The sequence below is a fragment of the Felis catus genome, chromosome D3 (assembly GCF_018350175.1).
Source record: "Felis catus isolate Fca126 chromosome D3, F.catus_Fca126_mat1.0, whole genome shotgun sequence".
Lineage (NCBI taxonomy): Eukaryota > Metazoa > Chordata > Mammalia > Carnivora > Felidae > Felis > Felis catus.
This window is the reverse complement of record NC_058379.1, coordinates 56478556-56488686: the sequence shown is the minus strand read 5'-3', so window position 1 is coordinate 56488686 and position 10131 is coordinate 56478556. Positions and strand designations below refer to the sequence as shown.

The 10131-nt window shown below is 40.5% G+C and overlaps 1 long non-coding RNA gene across 1 annotated transcript; it reads right to left on the bottom strand.

The window, feature by feature from the left end:
* Positions 1-856: 856 nt before the first annotated feature.
* Positions 857-9908, bottom strand: LOC123381378. The gene is made up of 2 exons (XR_006588257.1): positions 9772-9908; positions 857-1058 (listed from the first exon to the last, which is right to left on the bottom strand). It is a non-coding gene; the product is annotated as an uncharacterized LOC123381378 (long non-coding RNA).
* Positions 9909-10131: the final 223 nt, after the last annotated feature.

The following is a 10131-nucleotide window of genomic DNA, read 5'->3' as shown; positions in this document are numbered from 1 at the left end:
CAGCTGTATCTATAAGTCTGGAGCTCAGCAGAGAGTTTGAGCTGAAAATACAAACTTGAGTCACTGGCATATAGAGACTGGATGAGCTCTCCAAGGGTGAAAGTATTGATAGAAAAGAGAGCCAAAGGGGCGCCTGGGTGGCGCAGTCGGTTAAGCGTCCGACTTCAACCAGGTCACGATCTCGCGGTCTGTGAGTTCGAGCCCCGCGTCAGGCTCTGGGCTGATGGCTCAGAGCCTGGAGCCTGTTTCCGATTCTGTGTCTCCCTCTCTCTCTGCCCCTCCCCCGTTCATGCTGTCTCTCTCTGTCCCAAAAATAAATAAACGTTGAAAAAAAAAATTTCTTTAAAAAAAGAAAAGAGAGCCAAATACTAAGCCCCGGGAGCTTTCAACATTCAGAGGAGAAACCAGAAAAAGAGACTGGGAGGGAGGAATCAGTGAGGTAGAATGAATAGTAATAGGGTTTGTTGGGCTGTAGCAGAGGGGTAACCATCTGTTGAGACAGGACAAAAAAGATACATTGGGAAGAGGTCTTGAAGACCAAACAGAATCTAGATTTCTTGGATGCTGAAAGTGAGGTATGAATGGATAGAAGATTTGCCTAAAATGATTCATGGCAAATCTGTCCTTCTAATCCTACTTCCTCAATTCAATCGGAATCTTTGTGGTTGAAAAAAAATTTGATATGCAATGTTTAGAGATAGGCACCTCATTCTATCATGGAATTTGGTATAAGAGTGTATTTCATTCTGAGTTGTTCAGAGTAACAGATCCTTCATCTACATTGTGTGTGTGTGTGCGTGCACATACACACTTCTGATCAGTGGGATTTTAGAGAGGCTTCCCCAGAGTCACCAAAGCCACTAGGTCAGCATTACTTTATTAAAACTTAGTTTTACTCACAAGCTTGATAAAGGAGGAGCTTCAGGCTTGAAAGCCAGACTTGAGGATGGAGTTTATTGAATCCTGGTTCTGGCCTCATGCTCTTTAGTTTTTGCTGAGATCATTGGTCTTTCTTGTTGACCTTGACTTGGGAGCTTGAGTTTTCTTCAGTATAGGTTCTGAAATTAAAGCCCATTAGATTCCAAAGGAGACTGAAATAATATCTTTGGAAATTCAAGTGTAATGTAAAAATATACTAGAGAGAAAGATGTGGATATTCAACAACATCCCGCAAGAGAGATGAAGACTCCGAGGCCGTGGTTTGGCATCTCCTATGACCTACAGATCACAGGTGTGTCAGCCCCAACTCCGGAGAACACTGGAGCACAGTGAAGAATTTTCACTGATTTTTGTTTGTGGCTATTGGGTAATTGCTGACTAAATTGGTCCCTCAAAGAAATAACTAAGTGTTGGCATTTAATAGCTTTTGAAATTCACTTTTGGACTTTTTGGGGGTGGGGGTTCCATTTTCCTTGTTGCCTTTTTTTCATCTAAACTCTCAAACTCTTTGAGAACTGCAGCAGGAAATTTAGACTTAACCTCAAGAGTCAATGTTTTGTCTTGTGTCTCCTCTAATATAACACAGATGTTAGGATGGCTATATTTTACTTGAACACTTATTGAATTTCTTCCTTACTCCTTTCTCTTTTTAATGGGAAACAGTCTGACTCTACTCCTCATTAAACTCAAAGAATCCTAATTGTAATCTTGAGAATGTACATGGAGAGAAGATCTTTTCAGGCTATTTACTGAGATTACAAACCCTTACATTGTTTCACTATTCGAGGAAAAAACCTCCCATTCAAGAGAAAGACACTGAAAAACAAACAAAATGTTAAATATTAGGAAAGTATTAATTTCAGGACTGAAAAAGTAGATCTTCACGTGTTTTGTTTTGACCAGAGTATGAGTTCATTACCTGAACAGTCTGTAGTAAGGGTGAGATGTCACTTTTTACCACTCTGCATCCTAAGTTTATAATGCCTAGGTTTTCTATCTAGAAGTCTAGTTCTCCTAAATTGCACTACTTAGAGGATTGTCAAACCATCTGAATATTTCAGCAATTCTGAGGTTGCTATTTCAGCTCCATGCTGTGTATACCCTCTCTAGGTCAGAGAAAGACCCAGTGTGTCCAGTGACTGTGATAGAAACAACAAAACCTGCCTCCTCTGGCTAAAGCGCTGTATTTATCTATCAGTACTCAACCAACAGTGTGATTTTTTTTTTTTTTTTTTTTTTTTGGTGGTGGTGAATTTATTTAAGAGTTAAAAACACTGCATAATGTAGATGTGTAATACGAGCTTACTCATATGGTTTAGGTACCATTTCTTCGTTGGCTCAGTGACCTGATCTGCTTCAACTAGTCTAAACATATGTGTCATAATTTTTGTAACCTCTTTTGATTTACTCGATTACAGACTTTCTTGTTGCCTTGTGTTACAGAGGAAAATAAACATGTATCCATGTCCTCAGACCGGTCACTGATTTGTTTACTCTGACCGAATGCATCATCAAACAGAGCTGTCCAAAATGGAACAGTGACCTCTGCTCGGGTAGAGTGAGCTCTTTGGTCAGTGTAGCCAGGTGACAGGGCATGACTCTGGCATGTAGCCAGATGTCTATATGGTGGGGATCTTATAAAGAGACAAATACTATGAATGAGCAGTAGGTCCAGTCCCTTCTCACTCCTAGATGTTTTGATCAATTCATTTGATTCAATGCTGTCAGGACTGGGTATCTGGAGGGCTTGGTTGTAAATGAGCAATTTGGAGTCATGTTCACATCTGGCCCATTTTGTGCCAGTGAACCTGCTAATAATTACATGTGTACGCTTGGCCATGTAGAATCAGGGTTCTGTGGGAGGAATATTTAAAATAATTTATGATTTTGGCATTGACATTTGCTTTGAAATTTAAATTTTCTATCATGTGCTCATTAGGAATGCTGGGCATCTGGTTTAAAAAACCCCAGACAACCTGTGTTAGCTCTTACTTCTAAAATAACATATACATAAGACTATAGTAAGAAAACCAGTTATTATGTTAGTGATCCTGTTGCAGCAGGCAGCAATTTTATGTATCTGGTCAAGAACTATATTATTTTCTAATAAGATAGTAAAAGATTTCTATTGTTGTCACTATGATACACCTTATTGTTGTAGAATTATAACAAATATTCATTTATGAATGTCTGTTCCTGCCTCCCCATCCTGCCCTATGTTTCTTTCCTGGAGACTTGGAATAACATTTAAATGTCAGTTTAAGCCTAAGAAGGTAAATTAGAAGGCACCAGAGAAAGGAGTAAGGAGCTTTTAGTATGGATTGGCCTTGGTTCGAAACTCAGCTGTGAAACTCACTAGCTGTGTCCCATAGTTTCCAACTTCTTCTTCTCTTAGATTCTTTAGAAAAAAAAGCCCTGTGCCCCATGAAACCTGCTTGATACAGGTCCTGTGCCCAGAGAGAGACTTCTTTCACGAGAGGGACCGTTGTTCCCAGTTGGACCAGGGGCATTAATGGGAGCAAGGAGGAGTGAAGTAGATGAAAGCCAACATCAGATCTTCTCTCATCCTTTTCTCTTTTATTGGCTTGTACCTTGTTCAGCAGTAGGTAGATCAAAAATGGAAGGAGGAAAGAGCAGCAAGGCACTGAAACCAGAGTGTGCTCAACAACGAAGATCTTGATATTCTCGAAAACTAGCATTTGGCTCAAATAATTCTGTATGGCAAAGATGAAAGCATACTGAATTTATGAAAGTTATGGGATAGCTAAAAAGTCTCTCATAGGTATTTTTATGTCGTAGGGCATAGCGGAAGAAAACCCTGAAAAAAGATACTTTTCAGGAAGTTTTGTTCCCCTTGGTATCTCCTGCCCTCATTTTCCCTCCTTACTCTGTGGGTGGTCTTACTCCATGTGACATGTTGATCAGGCAACCTAGCCTGTTTATATTTATGTCTGTTTATACTTATGTCTTGCCTTCTCCAGCGTGACTGTAGGATGTAAAACCCTCACTAGTGTCATGTACCTGGTACAGACCCTTCCAAAGTGGAGGTGTGAATCCATGAACCAAGTTTGCTTTGACAAATTCACTCAATATATACATTGCACACTTAATAACCATCTGTCTTTTATTGGTTTTAAAAATGTTTATAATGTTTATTTTTGAGAGAGAGAGAGAGAGAGAGAGAGAGAGAGAGAGAGAGAGAGAGAGTGAGCAGGCGCAGCACAGAGGGAGAGGGAAACACAGAATACAAAGGAGGCTCCAGGCTCTGAGCTGTCAGCATAGAGCCAGACGCGGGGCTTGAACTCATGAACTGTGACATCATGATCTGAGCTGAAGTCGGATGTTTAACTGATTGAGTCACCCAGGCATCCCAGTTACCACCCATCTTTTGAAAGAGCTTCAGGTCTTCAGGTCTTTGAAAGAGCTTCAGGTGCTGGGGATAGCTAACCTGATTTCAGGATGCCCTTCCCAGCTTTGATGATGCTATATAGAGACTTGGAGTTTATGTGGATTTGTATATAGAAGATTCTTAAAAACTAAAATTCTTGGATGCAAAGAACTTGGATTTAGATCATACAACTTGTGTGTTTTGAGATTTTTACCTGCTAACAATTACAGATTATTATATAAGTTTACTTCTGGAGGAACTAGCAAAATATACTCTGAATATGGTGACATTGAAGTCCTAATTTATAATTAATTTATAATGGTATGACTGACAGATTTCAATTTGGTTAATACAGGGGATGATAAGCCTTATAGTTCAACAGCAGCATCATAAGGACTCTCATGCATGTGATTGATTTTGTCAGGCACAATGAAGAGTGAATTGCTTTCCTTCTCCCTGGGAAGGTGTTGAAGTTGGGTGACATGAGAGGAAGCTCAGTGCTACCTGAGACCTTCTGAGATTAGAACTGATTCATGTCCAAACCACTCCACTTGGCAGGCTTGGAGTTGGAACAGATGAGGTTCCTGGATCTGGAGATGGGTTTAGAGCAAGGGCAGGCTGGCCTGGCCCTTGGGCTGTAGAGCAGAGCCATAGGAGATTGAATGACAAGCATCCAGGCAAAGCTCAAGTGGGGTGCCAGACTAGCTGAAGAAGCCAGAGCAGAGAGAGGAAAACTGGGCATGAGGCTACAGCAAGGAAACTGAGGGCATTAGACCTAGGAAATGAAGATATAATGGCAGGCAGGAGGCAGAACACTACAGGTGCCTGGACAAGGTCAGGCAGCCGAGTTCATTAAAGAGCCACCTGTAGCCAGCTTGCTTCCTTTACAGTGAAAATGTCTTAAGGCATATGCACTGTGCAAAAGATCAAATTGCTGGGTTTTCTAACTTGAATCCTCAGGATCCCTGGGCTTGTAAGAGCTGATTACTCTGGCTTCAGGAGAGTGAAAATGACTAGGTTATCCTAGGAGAAGCTGGGGATATCTGACCCTGCACTATTCTACCTTCTGTCACCAATCAGATAAATAGCAAACTACATAGCAGGTCTCCGGAAGTGTCATGGTTAAAGGAAAATGCTGGAGAAGAGGCAGGAAACTGGTCCTTTACAACTGGTTTGAAACTTTACACTCTGGCAGCTAAAAATGTATTGATTCTACATTCTCTGGTATCTGCTTTTACTATTTGGCCTGTAATAGAATGCATTTAATGTATGTTTATTCTTTAATTTTGGTGTGGTCCTTTGAATATTAGAAGTTAGCAATGAAGGGGACAGGGCATCTTAGTGGCGTAAATCATTAAAATGGTCTTAGTTTTCAGTTTCATTTCATTAAATGACGGTTTGTTCATTTTAATTTGTAATACAAAGAAGCTATTGAAATGGAAGACTATTTTCATGTTCTCATATCAGAGCCAAATGAGCAAAACATTAAAGAATAGTAGTTGAAATGGTTTCCAAATCAGAAAAGCCACATTTCTCTATAATTTTCTCATTCTGGTTCCTATTTATATTTTCTGTGGAGGTTGAATTGTGGTTGTCATAGCAATTCCTTTTTATATATGAAACTCTGATAGTTGGATTTTTATTATTTGTGTCCCTACTCAAGACCTATTCAATTCTAAATATTTCTTTTTAAATAATATCTGATTAGACTAGGTCTTTTAACCTTCACATTTTTTGCCCTCTGAATTACAGGATTTCTTAGGACTGTATTTTGGTCGACCAGAAAATAGTCCTATGAGAGGGTGGTTTGATGATGAAATCCTGTGAGTCATGGTACCCATCATTCTTTTCTTTGCCTTGAGCACGTGCAGTGGCACTGAGGCCACTGGGTATTTCCATCCCGGCTGTACACAAGTGATCTTGGCTTAAATACCAAAAGTCTTTGCAGGATTTGTTTCCTTTTCTTTCTTTCATCCTATTTCCTTCCTTATGCATTTATATTTTTTCACACAATTTTCACGTATTGTTTTGACCCCTCTACTAAAAATTTTGGTTTGAAGCAATGACCCAATTCTTGTCAAATCCATTAGTGTCTCAGAGTTTATCATTTGTGTCTTTCCTTTTGATATGGTTGACCAATCAGTCCTCCTTGAAGCTGTCCCCTTTGATTCTTTTCTTTCTCTTTTTTGTCCTTGCTTCCATCTTGCGACCCATCCATTGGCTATGTCATGCCAAGATACTGTTCAGAGCCCTGCATTGTTCTGGTCTCTGAGTCGGCCTTTCCCAGCATCTCCTGGGCTCTTCTTTAATTCATTCTAAAATGAGCGCCTCACCTCCAGTTCTGCTTTGAACAGCTCCATGTTCCACATTCACTTCGTTGATGGGCTTTTCCACCTCTGGATGCCACCTGTCACTAGGGAGGGCTAAAACTCAAATCCATGTTGCTGGTTCTGACTGCCCACCTCCCTGCAGTTCTCTGTCTCCAAGTAGAGGTGGAGACAGGGCATCTCCACTTTTGGGATCTGCCATCTAACACTGGGTTCATGCCTTCTCCTGTAATTCCAGTCTGGTTATTTTCAACTACCAGAGGCAATACTCGTCTGTCAGTTGTCTAACCTGAGAACCTTTGAATCTTTGGCTCTCATTTCCTTTCCATTTCCTATATCCAGATTCTTAGGAATGATCACTGCTAATTCACAATGTTTTTTGGCCCCAGCACTCTTTTTAACTGTGACTTTCTAATTTTATAGGTGAGGCCAGGGAGCTTCTTTGCCCTCTTTATCAGTTACCACAGAGAAGAGCCAGGACCTGATTTGCTGACTTGAATGCCAATCCCTGGTTAAAAATCATGGGTCCAGAGCAGTGGTTCTTATACTTCATGGTCTCAGACCCAATTTAGACTCATAAAAAATGTTGAAGATGCCAAAGAACTTTTGTTTATATGGGTTATAATTATTAATATTTATCACATTAGAAACTAAAAGTGGGAAATTAAAAATATTCTTTGTAGAAAGCAGTGAGCTCATATATGAACATGGCACATTTTAATGAAAAATACCTATTTTTCAAAACAAAAACTTACAAGAGTGATACTAGTTTATATTTTTGGCAAACTTTCTTAAGGTCTGGCTTAATAGAAGACAGTTGGACTGTTAAATCTATTTCTGCATTTGTCTTCTGTGATATCATACATCCTGTAAACTCTGGAAAGATCCAGAGTTCATGGTGCAAGAATGAGAGTGAAAAAGACGAGTAATGCCCTAGTATCATTAGGAAAATGACTTTGATTTTGAGGACTCCCTGAAAGGTTGTTGGGGTCTCCAAAGGCCCTATGATCACATTCTGAGAATCATTGGTCTAGAGAGTTGCTAAGTCTTTATTTAAAGAAAAAAATTTTTTTTCTTAATGTTTATTTATTTTTGAGAGAGAGACAGAGCGTGAATGCAGAAGGAGCAGAGAGAGAGGGAGACACAGAATCTGAAGCAGGCTCCAGGCTCTGAGCTGTCAGCACAGAGCCCGACACGGGGCTCGAACCCACGAACTGTGAGATCATGACCTGAGCTGAAGTCGGACGCTTAATTGACTGAGCCACCCAGACACCCCATGCTAAGTCTTTTTCTAACTCAACATTTTATTCTTGTTCACGACCTTTCAATTTTGGTTTTGAAATTTACATAAGAAAAGTTCAAAATTAAACGCAATCATGTAGTTAGAATCTACTATTTATCAATGACATTCAATTTCTAAAGCTTGAAAATATATTCTATGATGAAGTGGTAGCTTTTTAAAGATCATGATGTAATACTTCCATGCTTATTCCATGTCGAGCCCCGCTGACATGTGTGGAGCCTGCTTGGGATTCTCTCTGTCTCTCCCTCCCTTCCCCACTCATGCTCTCTCTCAAAATAGACATCTTAAGAAAAGATTCTCTCCCTCTGCCCCTCTCCCCAGCTCCTGCTCACTTGTTCTCTTGCACTCTCTCTCAAATAAAAACTAAAAAAACAAAAACAAAAACAAAAACAAGTAATAGTTACATGCATGCATGTAAACAGCTTAGCATTGTGCTTAGGACACACTTGGGACTCTTCACTGTTCTCTCCAGTTCTGTGTTTTGATCTATTCCTCTGGCCACATGGACTGTAATTTTAATAGAGAATTAAGTTTCTGTTACTTGTGTTAATGGAGAGTAAGATGGATATATAGAAAATACCTCTAAACTCTATCACTGTACCTTTCGTTTTCTTTATTTAGTAAACATACTGAGTTTTTTCTATGTGTTTAAAATCCTGGATGCTGGGGATATTAAATTTGTAGACAAAATGGTCCATCCCTAATATCATACCCAGTATGAACACAGCTTAAACACCAGTGATCACAATATAATGTGTTAACAGAGAAGACCTACTCCTTTAAGAGAAACGTATGTTGACACAATGCAAGGTGCATTGTCTCTGGGACCCTGCCAGGTGACCAATGATTTCCAGTTCCATTTCTGTCAAGAGAGACCATTTAGAACGTGTAGATCCAAAGATTTCCAGCACTTAGTATTAAGCAGAAAGCTTATCATCTTCCACTTAACTATGGAAACTTTGATTCTTCTTGGGTCTGAACATAAACTAGAAGAGTTGGGTGTATAGAATTGGGTGGATTGTCGGGAGAGGAGGCAGGAATTTAGAGCTAGAAAGGAAAATGGTGGCAATGGGGGATCTGAAAAGGAGCAGTAACATAGGTACTATCTCTGTATAACAGCCTGTGTCCCTGGAGAGCGGAGAGAGTATCTCCTTTTCATGCCACACTTTAGTTCAGCACGGATTGAGAGAAAAAGTACCATCACTACCGCCACTATTACTCCTCCCGCTAACTGCAGAGGCAGCAAATGTGCTGAGTACTAATTTTGCCCCAGGCACAATGCTAAGCTGTTTACATGCGTGCATGTAACTATTACTTCTTTGTGTTTTTTTTTATTTTTAAAATTTTTATTTGGGAGCACACGTGAGAACAAGTGAGCAGGAGCTGGGGAGAGGGGCAGAGGGAGAGAATCTTTTTTTAAGATGTCTATTTTGAGAGAGAGCTTGAGTGGGGAAGGGAGGAAGAGAGCGAGAAATAGAGAGAGAGGGTGGGCAGGAGGGAGGGGGAGAGAGAGACAGGGAGAATCCCAAGCAGGCTCCACACTGTCAGTGCGGGGCTCGATCCCATGAACCATGAGATCATGACCTGAACCTAATTCAAGAGTTGGACACTCAACCGACTGAGCTACCCAGGCACCCCACGTGTAACTCTTACTTACTGAGCCCTGCGGATGTGCTAGCCTGTGGGCATACAGCAAGGCTACTGTTACCATCCCTGTTCCAGATAAGCATATTGAATAAATTTCAGTAAATAGCCTAGTAACTTGCCAGACTGCAAAGATGGGTCCTTATGCATCACGCTGGTAGATGACTCACTGAGTGTACGTGGACGTCAGAGGATGGACCATCTGTGGGGTCACTGTCTTTGCTGTGATTTTCTTCATCAGAGGTAACCAAAGCAGAATGTGCAGTCTTGTATCATCAGGCCACTGGGAGCTAGTGTCATGGTGAATGTGGCAGTGGCTACGTTTCCTCCCTTATTTGGACGCTGGGAATACAGAGAGAGGTGGATAGTGTGATTTCTATGTTGAAAGTGAAGGGCATGTCCAGTAAAATATGGTTTTAAAATTATTCCTGAGCTGTTTTTAAAATCAGAACCAATAAAGAAATCTATCTAGAGGAAGCATTTCCCATTAAGCTCCCCTTTGGAAATAGCCCAGGTTTTCTTGTCCTTAG